Genomic DNA, 17,205 nt, shown 5'->3' on the forward strand with positions numbered 1-17,205 from the left:
TTTTTTAACAAATCTTTATAACAGTCATGACAATATACATTACAAAACAAGACAAACAAACAAACACAAACAACAAAGTTATTAACAATACAACATCAGAGCCAGGGGGGATTAGATTACTAACAGAAAACATTAAAAGAGTGAACACAAAGCAACAGTTCTCCGCAGCTTTCTTATTTAGAAGTGCTGAAGGCATTTGCTGAAGGCGACTGCGTCGCTGCCCGAGTGACGTCACTCATGTGAATCCTCCATGTCTCTCGCTGTCACTCAAGTGACTACTGGCCAATCACAGCGCGTCTTTTCCGGGACTTATGTTACGCACGCGGAAGCTTGACAAGCTTCCGCTTTGCTTCCGCTATTCTTCGCAAGGAATGTCGGGAAAATAGTGCCTTCAATTTTGACACACGCCTCAGAGCCGGAAGGGGCGTCTATGTATATATGTCTATGGACTTTCCCACCAAGTTTTGGGCCACCAATCAGGGCCCAGTATGCAAATACACAGACTATTCTGTCAGATGATGGGCCAAAACCATGAACTATAGTATGTCGTTTTTTCATCATTTTCATATTTGTTTTTTAAATCGTTGCGAAAACCATGAACTATAGTTCATGGTTTTTGCGACGATTACAAAAAAAGATGAAAATGATTAAACAAATATACTATAGTGTGTCGTTTTTTCATCGTCAAAAGTCAAGAAAAATGACATTGCCATTGTCGACGATTATAATCGGGGCCCAGTATGCAAATACACTGACTATTCTGTCAGATGAAATACACAGACTATTCTGTCAGATGATGGGCCAAAATGCATTGCTATTTTATTTTTAAACGTTTGACCTAATTCTTATCTGTAAAATGTTAGGTGGACAGGGTTCTTTCAGACATAAGCCCCCCAACGGTTACTTATCAGGAAACAGGGGGAGAGAGAGCACCCGTCTCCCGATGGTCCATCCCAGCACCTTGATGACATGGGACTTGAACCTGCCAACTGTCTGTAGCAGAGGGAACCGAAGCAACCAATATCAAGCACACCATGCCATTGAGCCAAGGCACCTTGGGGCATTCAGCAGATGTCTCCTGGTGCTTTTGAGTTTTTATTTTGTATTCGAGCCTTGAAAAGTTCAAAGTACTAGAGCATTGTGCTATATAGCAGCAATGGGACTTGAACATGGAATGTCCGTACAGAGAGACTGCTCATTAGACCATTGCACCATCAGTCAGACACCCTCAGCCAAAGTCTCCTGGTAATTGTGTTTGTTGGCCTTCAGTTAGTAAAGTTGAAACACTCCAGCATTAAACTATAGGCGAACAGGGATTTGAACATGTAGAGCTGTATTAACTGAAGCCTATTGTAGCAGGGGCTCACAGCCCCAGCCTGATGACCTCTCATATCTCCCCTGCGCCATAGGCAACTGCTTTGGTTTAGTGGTTAGGATGTTGGCCTTCCGTGCGGGGGACCTGGGTTCGATTCCCGGCTGTTACACTAACATGCAAAAGAAGACCTCAACAGCGCTAAGAAACATCTGATTAATATGATTCTGTGTTATCTTCACTTTACTAACTGAAGCCTAACACACAAAAGATCACTTCAAAAGTACCAGGAGACTTTGGCTGAGAGCGTCTGACTGATGGCGCAGTGGTCTAATGATGAGTCTTTCATTACAGGCTTTCTGTGTTCAAGTCTCATTCAATGCTGCAGTAACTTGAACTTTTCAAGGCTCGAATAAAAAAATAAAAACTCAAAAGCACCAGGAGACGTCTGCTGAATGCCCAAAGGTGCCTTGGCTCAATGGTGTGGTGCGCTTGATCGGTTGCCTCTGCTACAGACAGTTGGCAGGTTCAAGTCCCATGTCATCAAGGTGCTGGAGGACCATTGGGAGACGGTGCTCCCTCCCCCTGTTTCCTGAGATGTAACGGTTGGGGCTTATGTCTGAAAGAACCCTGTCCAGCTAAACTTTTACCATGAAAATGTCCAATTTAACATACTCTCACCAGCTCTCAGTGTGCCCTTTTCCAACTGGCCTGGAAGCCAGACATAAAAGAGGGACTTTCCCACCAAGTTTTGGGCCACCAATCAGGGCCCAGTATGCAAATACACAGACTATTCTGCAGATGATGGGCCAAAACCATGAACTATAGTATGTCGTTTTTTCATCATTTTCATATTTGTTTTTTAAATCGTTGCGAAAACCATGAACTATAGTTCATGGTTTTTGCGACGATTACAAAAAAAGATGAAAATGATTAAATAAATATACTATAGTGTGTCGTTTTTTCATCGTCGAAAGTCAAGAAAAATGACATTGCCATTGTCGACGATTATAATCGGGGCCCAGTATGCAAATACACTGACTATTCTGTCAGATGAAATACACAGACTATTCTGTCAGATGATGGGCCAAAATGCATTACTATTTTATTTTTAAACGTTTGACCTAATTCTTATCTGTAAAATGTTAGGTGGACAGGGTTCTTTCAGACATAAGCCCCAACGGTTACTTATCAGGAAACAGGGGGAGAGAGAGCACCCGTCTCCCGATGGTCCATCCCAGCACCTTGATGACATGGGACTTGAACCTGCCAACTGTCTGTAGCAGAGGGAACCGAAGCAACCAATATCAAGCACACCATGCCATTGAGCCAAGGCACCTTGGGGCATTCAGCAGATGTCTCCTGGTGCTTTTGAGTTTTTATTTTGTATTCGAGCCTTGAAAAGTTCAAAGTACTAGAGCATTGTGCTATATAGCAGCAATGGGACTTGAACATGGAATGTCCGTACAGAGAGACTGATCATTAGACCATTGCACCATCAGTCAGACACCCTCAGCCAAAGTCTCCTGATAATTGTGTTTGTTGGCCTTCAGTTAGTAAAGTTGAAACACTCCAGCATTAAACTATAGGCGAACAGGGATTTGAACATGTAGAGCTGTATTAACTGAAGCCTATTGTAGCAGGGGCTCACAGCCCCAGCCTGATGACCTCTCATATCTCCCCTGCGCGATAGGCAACTGCTTTGGTTTAGTGGTTAGGATGTTGGCCTTCCGTGCGGGGGACCTGGGTTCGATTCCCGGCTGTTACACTAACATGCAAAAGAAGACCTCAACAGCGCTAAGAAACATCTGATTAATATGATTCTGTGTTATCTTCACTTTACTAACTGAAGCCTAACACACAAAAGATCACTTCAAAAGTACCAGGAGACTTTGGCTGAGAGCGTCTGACTGATGGCGCAGTGGTCTAATGATGAGTCTTTCAGTACAGGCTTTCTGTGTTCAAGTCTCATTCAATGCTGCAGTAACTTGAACTTTTCAAGGCTCGAATAAAAAAATAAAAACTCAAAAGCACCAGGAGACGTCTGCTGAATGCCCTAAGGTGCCTTGGCTCAATGGTGTGGTGCGCTTGATCGGTTGCCTCTGCTACAGACAGTTGGCTGGTTCAAGTCCCATGTCATCAAGGTGCTGGAGGACCATCGGGAGACGGTGCTCCCTCCCCCTGTTTCCTGAGATGTAACGGTTAGGGCTTATGTCTGAAAGAACCCTGTCCAGCTAAACTTTTACCATGAAAATGTCCAATTTAACATACTCTTACCAGCTCTCAGTGTGCCCTTTTCCAACTGGCCTGGAAGCCAGACATAAAAGAGGGACTTTCCCACCAAGTTTTGGGCCACCAATCAGGGCCCAGTATGCAAATACACAGACTATTCTGTCAGATGATGGGCCAAAACCATGAACTATAGTATGTTGTTTTTTCATCATTTTCATATTTGTTTTTTAAATCGTTGCAAAAACCATGAACTATAGTTCATGGTTTTCGCGACGATTACAAAAAAAGATGAAAATGATTAAACAAATATACTATAGTGTGTCGTTTTTTCATCGTCGAAAGTCAAGAAAAATGACATTGCCATTGTCGACGATTATAATCGGGGCCCAGTATGCAAATACACTGACTATTCTGTCAGATGAAATACACAGACTATTCTGTCAGATGATGGGCCAAAATGCATTGCTATTTTATTTTTAAACGTTTGACCTAATTCTTATCTGTAAAATGTTAGGTGGACAGGGTTCTTTCAGACATAAGCCCCAACGGTTACTTATCAGGAAACAGGGGGAGAGAGAGCACCCGTCTCCCGATGGTCCATCCCAGCACCTTGATGACATGGGACTTGAACCTGCCAACTGTCTGTAGCAGAGGGAACCGAAGCAACCAATATCAAGCACACCATGCCATTGAGCCAAGGCACCTTGGGGCATTCAGCAGATGTCTCCTGGTGCTTTTGAGTTTTTATTTTGTATTCGAGCCTTGAAAAGTTCAAAGTACTAGAGCATTGTGCTATATAGCAGCAATGGGACTTGAACATGGAATGTCCGTACAGAGAGACTGATCATTAGACCATTGCACCATCAGTCAGACACCCTCAGCCAAAGTCTCCTGGTAATTGTGTTTGTTGGCCTTCAGTTAGTAAAGTTGAAACACTCCAGCATTAAACTATAGGCGAACAGGGATTTGAACATGTAGAGCTGTATTAACTGAAGCCTATTGTAGCAGGGGCTCACAGCCCCAGCCTGATGACCTCACATATCTCCCCTGCGCCATAGGCAACTGCTTTGGTTTAGTGGTTAGGATGTTGGCCTTCCGTGCGGGGGACCTGGGTTCGATTCCCGGCTGTTACACTAACATGCAAAAGAAGACCTCAACGGCGCTAAGAAACATCTGATTAATATGATTCTGTGTTATCTTCACTTTACTAACTGAAGCCTAACACACAAAAGATCACTTCAAAAGTACCAGGAGACTTTGGCTGAGAGCGTCTGACTGATGGCGCAGTGGTCTAATGATGAGTCTTTCAGTACAGGCTTTCTGTGTTCAAGTCTCATTCAATGCTGCAGTAACTTGAACTTTTCAAGGCTCGAATAAAAAAATTAAAACTCAAAAGCACCAGGAGACGTCTGCTGAATGCCCAAAGGTGCCTTGGCTCAATGGTGTGGTGCGCTTGATCGGTTGCCTCTGCTACAGACAGTTGGCAGGTTCAAGTCCCATGTCATCAAGGTGCTGGAGGACCATTGGGAGACGGTGCTCCCTCCCCCTGTTTCCTGAGATGTAACGGTTGGGGCTTATGTCTGAAAGAACCCTGTCCAGCTAAACTTTTACCATGAAAATGTCCAATTTAACATACTCTCACCAGCTCTCAGTGTGCCCTTTTCCAACTGGCCTGGAAGCCAGACATAAAAGAGGGACTTTCCCACCAAGTTTTGGGCCACCAATCAGGGCCCAGTATGCAAATACACAGACTATTCTGCAGATGATGGGCCAAAACCATGAACTATAGTATGTCGTTTTTTCATCATTTTCATATTTGTTTTTTAAATCGTTGCGAAAACCATGAACTATAGTTCATGTTTTTTGCGACGATTACAAAAAAAGATGAAAATGATTAAACAAATATACTATAGTGTGTCGTTTTTTCATCGTCAAAAGTCAAGAAAAATGACATTGCCATTGTCGACGATTATAATCGGGGCCCAGTATGCAAATACACTGACTATTCTGTCAGATGAAATACACAGACTATTCTGTCAGATGATGGGCCAAAATGCATTACTATTTTATTTTTAAACGTTTGACCTAATTCTTATCTGTAAAATGTTAGGTGGACAGGGTTCTTTCAGACATAAGCCCCAACGGTTACTAATCAGGAAACAGGGGGAGAGAGAGCACCCGTCTCCCGATGGTCCATCCCAGCACCTTGATGACATGGGACTTGAACCTGCCAACTGTCTGTAGCAGAGGGAACCGAAGCAACCAATATCAAGCACACCATGCCATTGAGCCAAGGCACCTTGGGGCATTCAGCAGATGTCTCCTGGTGCTTTTGAGTTTTTATTTTGTATTCGAGCCTTGAAAAGTTCAAAGTACTAGAGCATTGTGCTATATAGCAGCAATGGGACTTGAACATGGAATGTCCGTACAGAGAGACTGATCATTAGACCATTGCACCATCAGTCAGACACCCTCAGCCAAAGTCTCCTGATAATTGTGTTTGTTGGCCTTCAGTTAGTAAAGTTGAAACACTCCAGCATTAAACTATAGGCGAACAGGGATTTGAACATGTAGAGCTGTATTAACTGAAGCCTATTGTAGCAGGGGCTCACAGCCCCAGCCTGATGACCTCTCATATCTCCCCTGCGCGATAGGCAACTGCTTTGGTTTAGTGGTTAGGATGTTGGCCTTCCGTGCGGGGGACCTGGGTTCGATTCCCGGCTGTTACACTAACATGCAAAAGAAGACCTCAACAGCGCTAAGAAACATCTGATTAATATGATTCTGTGTTATCTTCACTTTACTAACTGAAGCCTAACACACAAAAGATCACTTCAAAAGTACCAGGAGACTTTGGCTGAGAGCGTCTGACTGATGGCGCAGTGGTCTAATGATGAGTCTTTCAGTACAGGCTTTCTGTGTTCAAGTCTCATTCAATGCTGCAGTAACTTGAACTTTTCAAGGCTCGAATAAAAAAATAAAAACTCAAAAGCACCAGGAGACGTCTGCTGAATGCCCTAAGGTGCCTTGGCTCAATGGTGTGGTGCGCTTGATCGGTTGCCTCTGCTACAGACAGTTGGCTGGTTCAAGTCCCATGTCATCAAGGTGCTGGAGGACCATCGGGAGACGGTGCTCCCTCCCCCTGTTTCCTGAGATGTAACGGTTAGGGCTTATGTCTGAAAGAACCCTGTCCAGCTAAACTTTTACCATGAAAATGTCCAATTTAACATACTCTTACCAGCTCTCAGTGTGCCCTTTTCCAACTGGCCTGGAAGCCAGACATAAAAGAGGGACTTTCCCACCAAGTTTTGGGCCACCAATCAGGGCCCAGTATGCAAATACACAGACTATTCTGTCAGATGATGGGCCAAAACCATGAACTATAGTATGTTGTTTTTTCATCATTTTCATATTTGTTTTTTAAATCGTTGCGAAAACCATGAACTATAGTTCATGGTTTTTGCGACGATTACAAAAAAAGATGAAAATGATTAAACAAATATACTATAGTGTGTCGTTTTTTCATCGTCAAAAGTCAAGAAAAATGACATTGCCATTGTCGACGATTATAATCGGGGCCCAGTATGCAAATACACTGACTATTCTGTCAGATGAAATACACAGACTATTCTGTCAGATGATGGGCCAAAATGCATTACTATTTTATTTTTAAACGTTTGACCTAATTCTTATCTGTAAAATGTTAGGTGGACAGGGTTCTTTCAGACATAAGCCCCAACGGTTACTAATCAGGAAACAGGGGGAGAGAGAGCACCCGTCTCCCGATGGTCCATCCCAGCACCTTGATGACATGGGACTTGAACCTGCCAACTGTCTGTAGCAGAGGGAACCGAAGCAACCAATATCAAGCACACCATGCCATTGAGCCAAGGCACCTTGGGGCATTCAGCAGATGTCTCCTGGTGCTTTTGAGTTTTTATTTTGTATTCGAGCCTTGAAAAGTTCAAAGTACTAGAGCATTGTGCTATATAGCAGCAATGGGACTTGAACATGGAATGTCCGTACAGAGAGACTGATCATTAGACCATTGCACCATCAGTCAGACACCCTCAGCCAAAGTCTCCTGATAATTGTGTTTGTTGGCCTTCAGTTAGTAAAGTTGAAACACTCCAGCATTAAACTATAGGCGAACAGGGATTTGAACATGTAGAGCTGTATTAACTGAAGCCTATTGTAGCAGGGGCTCACAGCCCCAGCCTGATGACCTCTCATATCTCCCCTGCGCGATAGGCAACTGCTTTGGTTTAGTGGTTAGGATGTTGGCCTTCCGTGCGGGGGACCTGGGTTCGATTCCCGGCTGTTACACTAACATGCAAAAGAAGACCTCAACAGCGCTAAGAAACATCTGATTAATATGATTCTGTGTTATCTTCACTTTACTAACTGAAGCCTAACACACAAAAGATCACTTCAAAAGTACCAGGAGACTTTGGCTGAGAGCGTCTGACTGATGGCGCAGTGGTCTAATGATGAGTCTTTCAGTACAGGCTTTCTGTGTTCAAGTCTCATTCAATGCTGCAGTAACTTGAACTTTTCAAGGCTCGAATAAAAAAATAAAAACTCAAAAGCACCAGGAGACGTCTGCTGAATGCCCTAAGGTGCCTTGGCTCAATGGTGTGGTGCGCTTGATCGGTTGCCTCTGCTACAGACAGTTGGCTGGTTCAAGTCCCATGTCATCAAGGTGCTGGAGGACCATCGGGAGACGGTGCTCCCTCCCCCTGTTTCCTGAGATGTAACGGTTAGGGCTTATGTCTGAAAGAACCCTGTCCAGCTAAACTTTTACCATGAAAATGTCCAATTTAACATACTCTTACCAGCTCTCAGTGTGCCCTTTTCCAACTGGCCTGGAAGCCAGACATAAAAGAGGGACTTTCCCACCAAGTTTTGGGCCACCAATCAGGGCCCAGTATGCAAATACACAGACTATTCTGTCAGATGATGGGCCAAAACCATGAACTATAGTATGTTGTTTTTTCATCATTTTCATATTTGTTTTTTAAATCGTTGCAAAAACCATGAACTATAGTTCATGGTTTTCGCGACGATTACAAAAAAAGATGAAAATGATTAAACAAATATACTATAGTGTGTCGTTTTTTCATCGTCAAAAGTCAAGAAAAATGACATTGCCATTGTCGACGATTATAATCGGGGCCCAGTATGCAAATACACTGACTATTCTGTCAGATGAAATACACAGACTATTCTGTCAGATGATGGGCCAAAATGCATTACTATTTTATTTTTAAACGTTTGACCTAATTCTTATCTGTAAAATGTTAGGTGGACAGGGTTCTTTCAGACATAAGCCCCAACGGTTACTAATCAGGAAACAGGGGGAGAGAGAGCACCCGTCTCCCGATGGTCCATCCCAGCACCTTGATGACATGGGACTTGAACCTGCCAACTGTCTGTAGCAGAGGGAACCGAAGCAACCAATATCAAGCACACCATGCCATTGAGCCAAGGCACCTTGGGGCATTCAGCAGATGTCTCCTGGTGCTTTTGAGTTTTTATTTTGTATTCGAGCCTTGAAAAGTTCAAAGTACTAGAGCATTGTGCTATATTGCAGCAATGGGACTTGAACATGGAATGTCCGTACAGAGAGACTGATCATTAGACCATTGCACCATCAGTCAGACACCCTCAGCCAAAGTCTCCTGGTAATTGTGTTTGTTGGCCTTCAGTTAGTAAAGTTGAAACACTCCAGCATTAAACTATAGGCGAACAGGGATTTGAACATGTAGAGCTGTATTAACTGAAGCCTATTGTAGCAGGGGCTCACAGCCCCAGCCTGATGACCTCTCATATCTCCCCTGCGCCATAGGCAACTGCTTTGGTTTAGTGGTTAGGATGTTGGCCTTCCGTGCGGGGGACCTGGGTTCGATTCCCGGCTGTTACACTAACATGCAAAAGAAGACCTCAACGGCGCTAAGAAACATCTGATTAATATGATTCTGTGTTATCTTCACTTTACTAACTGAAGCCTAACACACAAAAGATCACTTCAAAAGTACCAGGAGACTTTGGCTGAGAGCGTCTGACTGATGGCGCAGTGGTCTAATGATGAGTCTTTCAGTACAGGCTTTCTGTGTTCAAGTCTCATTCAATGCTGCAGTAACTTGAACTTTTCAAGGCTCGAATAAAAAAATAAAAACTCAAAAGCACCAGGAGACGTCTGCTGAATGCCCAAAGGTGCCTTGGCTCAATGGTGTGGTGCGCTTGATCGGTTGCCTCTGCTACAGACAGTTGGCAGGTTCAAGTCCCATGTCATCAAGGTGCTGGAGGACCATTGGGAGACGGTGCTCCCTCCCCCTGTTTCCTGAGATGTAACGGTTGGGGCTTATGTCTGAAAGAACCCTGTCCAGCTAAACTTTTACCATGAAAATGTCCAATTTAACATACTCTTACCAGCTCTCAGTGTGCCCTTTTCCAACTGGCCTGGAAGCCAGACATAAAAGAGGGACTTTCCCACCAAGTTTTGGGCCACCAATCAGGGCCCAGTATGCAAATACACAGACTATTCTGTCAGATGATGGGCCAAAACCATGAACTATAGTATGTTGTTTTTTCATCATTTTCATATTTGTTTTTTAAATCGTTGCAAAAACCATGAACTATAGTTCATGGTTTTCGCGACGATTACAAAAAAAGATGAAAATGATTAAACAAATATACTATAGTGTGTCGTTTTTTCATCGTCGAAAGTCAAGAAAAATGACATTGCCATTGTCGACGATTATAATCGGGGCCCAGTATGCAAATACACTGACTATTCTGTCAGATGAAATACACAGACTATTCTGTCAGATGATGGGCCAAAATGCATTGCTATTTTATTTTTAAACGTTTGACCTAATTCTTATCTGTAAAATGTTAGGTGGACAGGGTTCTTTCAGACATAAGCCCCAACGGTTACTTATCAGGAAACAGGGGGAGAGAGAGCACCCGTCTCCCGATGGTCCATCCCAGCACCTTGATGACATGGGACTTGAACCTGCCAACTGTCTGTAGCAGAGGGAACCGAAGCAACCAATATCAAGCACACCATGCCATTGAGCCAAGGCACCTTGGGGCATTCAGCAGATGTCTCCTGGTGCTTTTGAGTTTTTATTTTGTATTCGAGCCTTGAAAAGTTCAAAGTACTAGAGCATTGTGCTATATTGCAGCAATGGGACTTGAACATGGAATGTCCGTACAGAGAGACTGATCATTAGACCATTGCACCATCAGTCAGACACCCTCAGCCAAAGTCTCCTGGTAATTGTGTTTGTTGGCCTTCAGTTAGTAAAGTTGAAACACTCCAGCATTAAACTATAGGCGAACAGGGATTTGAACATGTAGAGCTGTATTAACTGAAGCCTATTGTAGCAGGGGCTCACAGCCCCAGCCTGATGACCTCTCATATCTCCCCTGCGCCATAGGCAACTGCTTTGGTTTAGTGGTTAGGATGTTGGCCTTCCGTGCGGGGGACCTGGGTTCGATTCCCGGCTGTTACACTAACATGCAAAAGAAGACCTCAACAGCGCTAAGAAACATCTGATTAATATGATTCTGTGTTATCTTCACTTTACTAACTGAAGCCTAACACACAAAAGATCACTTCAAAAGTACCAGGAGAATTTGGCTGAGAGCGTCTGACTGATGGCGCAGTGGTCTAATGATGAGTCTTTCAGTACAGGCTTTCTGTGTTCAAGTCTCATTCAATGCTGCAGTAACTTGAACTTTTCAAGGCTCGAATAAAAAAATAAAAACTCAAAAGCACCAGGAGACGTCTGCTGAACGCCCAAAGGTGCCTGGGCTCAATGGTGTGGTGCGCTTGATCGGTTGCCTCTGCTACAGACAGTTGGCAAAAAAATACGAAAATCACCCCGAGACCATGGGCTATAGCCCATGGTCTCGGAGTCATTTTCGTATTTTTTTCAAATCCTCAAAAATGATGGAAAACGACATGCTATAGTATGCCATCCGATATGGGCTATAGCCCATGGTCAAAAATGATGAAAACATGTCCACCGTAAGATGAACCTAAATAGGTTTGAATGGGGTTTCTAGGTGTAAGTATGTAGAACTAGTAGCATGCCAAAGTTTGTACTATTGCCATTGAGAATGCATTGGGCGTTTAAGTTAAATAACTCAGAAACTACAAAACATTTCAAAGTAAAAAGTTCCAGCATGTGTCTCCACAGTAAGCTGAATTTTAAAAAGTGTGAATGGAGTTTCTAGGTGAAAGTGATTTTTTGACGTGCCAATATCTGCCATTGAGCCCCATTGTAGATTTCTCAAATTTGAAAGCACTATATTTCTAAAACTATGACACATTTCAAAGATTCATTTTCAGGCAAACATGTCCACCGTAAGATGAACCTAAGTAGGTTTGAATGGGGTTTCTAGGTGTAAGTATGTTGGACTAGTAGCGTGATGACGAGTATAATAAACTGGAAGAAAAGTAACGAGTGTGTGTTCTGTTCCTGTTGATTGAGCAGAGCAGGACCTATAAACCTTGAAGGTTTATAGTTTTTCTCAGCTCAATCAACAGGACCAGAACACACCTGGGCTGGCTGCCAGGATCACATCCAATCTAATGGGGAGGATGTCTGTGTCCTGTCATGGTTTCTCCTCTGTATTATCTGATTAACATCCACGATAACACTTAAAAGCACTAAAGACACCTTTGCTCAGTGGCACCCTTGTTAAGATGACGTCCATGTGAGCCAGAGGTTGTGAGTTCAAATCCAGCTGAGTTCCTCCTACTTTCACTCTGCAGCATGTTTTGGAGAATAACATCCAGAAGAGAACTCACTCTGTGATAAGCTGCTGTCTATGTGAGCCACAGGTCGTGGGTTCAAGTTCAGCCCATGGCCTCAGACGGCATGCCATTTTTCATCATTTTTGAAGATTTGAAAAAAAGACTATAGCCCATGGCCTCGGACGGCATACTATAGCATGCCGTTTTTCATCATTTTTGAGGATTTGAAAAAAAGACGAAAATCACTCAAACTACAAAACATTTCAAAGTGCAAATACATGCGCCAAAAAGTTCCTAACTTTTCCTCTTACATTTCTTCCTAAGTGAATTCCTAAGAGAAGTCCAGTCAGATTCATGAAAGGTTCTTAAGTAGGCAGAATTGTTCGTAAGCATGTTCTTATGATGATGAATCCAAATCCTAGTAACTTGAAGGGGTGTGCCAGTTCATTCAAATTATCATAGGTAGACGTCCCATATATCCTAATTAGCATCCTAATTACCATAGGGAACCGCCCCACCAATCCCATATAAGCCATTGGGAATTCACTCTCCTACCTGTGTTCACCCAGGTGGGTGTGGTTTTGCATGACTCCATGGCCTTGACTGCAGTCACACCTGTGTGTGGTTGCAGCACACAGAAATCACAGGACCTCACACATAGAAATAAAGTTGAGTGAAGTCAAGAATACCTAAACTAAAGTCTAAATATGGTGGAACACCAGACTCCAAACATTAAAAATCAATAATACTGTGGAGGTACTGAAGTGAACAGACATTTTCATATTTTCAACATTTCAATATTTTCAATGTTCATGAATGTATTTTATTATTTATCTCACAATAGTCAACTTGGGGGGGGGGGGGGGGGGGGGGGGTTATGTGGTGGATATGGTGCGTTTGTTTGGGTAGGGTTGTGAACTCTAAACCAGTGGTTCTCAAACATTTTCATGTCAAGGACCCCCAAATTGACATGCATTCTGCAGACCCCCATATGAAAATATTTTCTGCTAGGGAAATGTTTTGAAGATTTATTAAAATGTTTCGAAAATAGCCGATCTACAAGCTCAAAATGGGCAGTAATGGGACGCGTTTGTGAGCTTGTAGATTGGCTATTTTCAAAGTATAAAATGGGATTAAAGTGGTAATAATTCCTTTATGTTTTCAGATTGCACTTAAGAAAGAAAAAGGCACCCTAAGGGTGCTCTACAGTGTGCGTAGATTCTGTTCTTACCTACAAACAAATCACAGCTAAGAAAAGATTGAGGGATCCCAAAACCTTCTTAAAAACTTCCTAAGTGGGTCTAAGAACAAATTTCCTCTTAAGAACTTCTTAAGAACGGTTGGCGCATGAGGCCCAATGATGATGGCCAAAACTTCCATCAAGACATTAGCATGAAAGACATTTTGGGTAGGACTATTCACACATCTTCGTTGAGGGCAGTTAGAACTTAGAACCAGGCACCCCATAGTCTCCCCTCATAGACAGCATGATGATGATGAGACACTTCAGTCTCCCCCTCCATAGACAGCATGATGATGAGACAGTATACTGTATTCTTCATCCATATCATTCATAATCATTTCCCAGGTCCACTCTGTCACCTTAGCTGCTGCAACTCCATGGAGCCTGCAACACTCTCTCTCTCTCTCTCTCACACACACACACACACACACACACACACACACACACACACACACTCAATAGAACATGAATAGAAGAACCACTGGCACAAGTTGGCGTCTCGGGAATGTGCATTTATAGTTTGTATTAAGTGGACTTTATCATATCGTATTGATCATCCACATGTGTAACACGTGACGTGTTACATATCTGAAAATGAATACAAATTAATTTCTCTACACAGAACAATAGTACATTTAGTGTCAATATCGCTTGCACAGAATTAATTTAAGGGGGATTTCCAGCTCACACAACACTGAACCGCTTCCTACAGGAAGTGCTATGCTAACTTGTGTTTCCTTATAAGGAGGTCTCTGGGTCTGTGTCAAAGTCACAAAAGCATGTCACCAACGGTTTGTCTCAGCAGTGTTACAGTATAAGCTTCCTGAAGGAGGGTCGAGGGGATGAGTCAAACTGTAAACACCTATACCAGGGGCAGAGTTGGGGATTTTTCAAATCTATTTCGTCCTTTCGCACACACTCCACGAAACCTTCACGGTGTGGTGTGTGTGTGTGTGTGTGTGTGTATATGTGTGTGTGTGTGTGTGTGTGTGTGTGTGTGTGTGTGTGTGTGTGTGTGTGTGTGTGTGTAGTGGGAGGGGGGGCTGTCACAAACCTACTGATAAGTCAACTTTAATTCTTTAATTTGATAATGGAAGTCAATGGGGCTCGTCAAGCTACTTTGTGGATACTGTACATACTGTAGCATAAACATATGGGCTGCAAAATGTCACAAATCTAAAAACAATCACAGTGATGACTAATTTAATATTCTTATCACAGAACAGGTTTGTATGTACCGGTAACTATTGTGATCTTTTTGGGCGACCTCTAGAAGTCTCCATCTAACCTTGGGGTGGTGGGTGAGGAACATATGCCAACAGTGATGTATTACACATACATTCTAAAGTGTATTACACACAGAGAGAAATATATACAGTAATAACAGTGGATCTATGACGTCGCTAGTAGATTATGGAAACCATGAAAAGAACAGAATGAGCAGGAACAAGCATGTATCTCATATCATATTGCACATAGTCAGTCCCTCTGATACAGTAGCGGACAATCATGTCATGGTTATATGCTTATGCAGATAAATGTTTTGTCACCGAGTCAGACAGCTGAGGCCATGAATCACAACAACTATAATATGCACATATAATATGCACATGTCTTTCCCCTCAACAGTAGAACAATCACATTTCATGACACTTTGATTGATTGATTGATTGATTACTTATTATTAGTCAGAAATGCAGCACAACATATACAAAAATATGTCTGGGGGACTCGTTTCCATTGTGGTCATGTACTACGTATGTCCATGAAGTCACAAAGTGCACGTCCAGCCATGAAAGCCTGAAGTGCCATGTGAAATAAAAGAGAAAGTTAAGATGAATGTGAAAGTTATGTCAAGTCTAACACTAGTATAACTTCACAATGCTGAATTACTTGACTGGAATGGACATATAGGCACATTTGAGCAAAATGGTCCCACATTTGACAATTTAAGTTTGTAGAATTCACATTGACCTTGGGAGGCAAAGATGTAAGTTTCAGACCTATGGTTATGTGTTTGAAACTTCTGCTTTCTATTGTACATTCTCATTTAACCTATATACTTAGTTGACTGGAGTCCCCCAGGGACTATAATAGCCCCCCTCATTTTTCCCCTCTACACCAAATCTCTTCACAGAAAATATCCTCACAACATCCTACACAACACAAGCTCACAACATACAGTGTTGCGATGTATCGTGATCTGCTAGGGATGCTAAATGGTTCGTATTTGTTCGTTCATTTGACATGGACGCCAACGCGGAAGTTAAATTGAAGTGTCAACACTTCACCATCCCAGCCAATCACATGAAACCACATTTTAGGTGCGTTTTGCAAATGTAAGCACTTTCCACTCAAGACATTGTATTTCCTGAGAATTACAAAAACATTAGGTAGGTCATTGTGGCTCACTGTTATCAGCCAAGCAACAATTAAGGGTGTCTACCCCTTTACAACGCACTAGACCTCTGGGAAGATAGGTTGCTGAGGTGGAGCGCAACATCTGACATTAGCTCCCAGTTATTACTCTGTCTTAGTTACGCTACTCATATGATGAAGCTGTATATGATGGTTGTTCTCTGTGGAATATGTAAGTCTAATTTCAATGTAAAAGGTGATTTGCCGGCCAGTCATGCCGCTAAAGTATAAATGATGCTTCAAATGTATATTAAATGGTGGCACCTCTTTTGTTCAGCTCATGTTTCAGGCATCAGGAATTCTTCAACAGTGAAACAGGACAGCGGTGTGATGAGTGCCAGCGTCGGGGCCAATGTCACTTTACATTGCTTCTATGACAGTAATGTGGCGATGCATTTCTCCTGGTACCAGCAGACATTGGGAGGCAAGCCTCTGCTCCTTTCAACCATCTACAAGTACGATTCAAGGACCAGTAACACACCGTACCTCCAGGTGAAGAACTCCCGATTCTTGGTGCAGTACGAACCAGGCATCAATCATCTACACATCACTGACATTGAGCCCTCAGATTCGGCTACCTATTACTGTGGCAGCGCCCACTCCAATGTAGTGGAGTTTGGAGATGGAGTCTTTGTCAGTGTCAAAGGTAATGTGTTCTTATTTGTGCATACAGGTCAATACAAAAGACTTGTTTACATCAGGGTCCTCCATTTTCAATTCATCAGAACATTTATAGACATCCAAATATATACTTCTATGCAACAAAATAAATCCTCATATAGGCCTACAGATAAAAACATTTTTTTTTTAATTGCAGCTCTTTGAGAGCGGTTTAGGAGGAGTCTAGGGATTCACATTTCTTAACGGCTGTTTGTGGAACTTTGTGCAAGGCTCTTGAAGTGGTAGCCTATACGGTAGGGCGTAGGCTATAGGTCTGCAACTATAGATTATTTTCTCAGAAATGATCATAATAGTTCATGTTCAATGTTATAAATCAACAAATTGGTGCGAAAATAATTTGAATAGGATTTTTTATTATCAACTCAATTGATTAGATTGAGATTATTATTCTTTGACACATTTGTGGTTTTAGATCTGGTATATTTGATTCTATATATTAATAATCGATTTAATCGATTAGTTCAATTAACTCATAATTATATATATATATATATTTATATACACATAAAGTACACAGTAGTTTATAATAATAAAAAGGCCATGAATTCT

The sequence above is a fragment of the Electrona antarctica genome, assembly GCF_951216825.1.
Source record: "Electrona antarctica genome assembly, chromosome: 21".
NCBI lineage: Eukaryota > Metazoa > Chordata > Actinopteri > Myctophiformes > Myctophidae > Electrona > Electrona antarctica.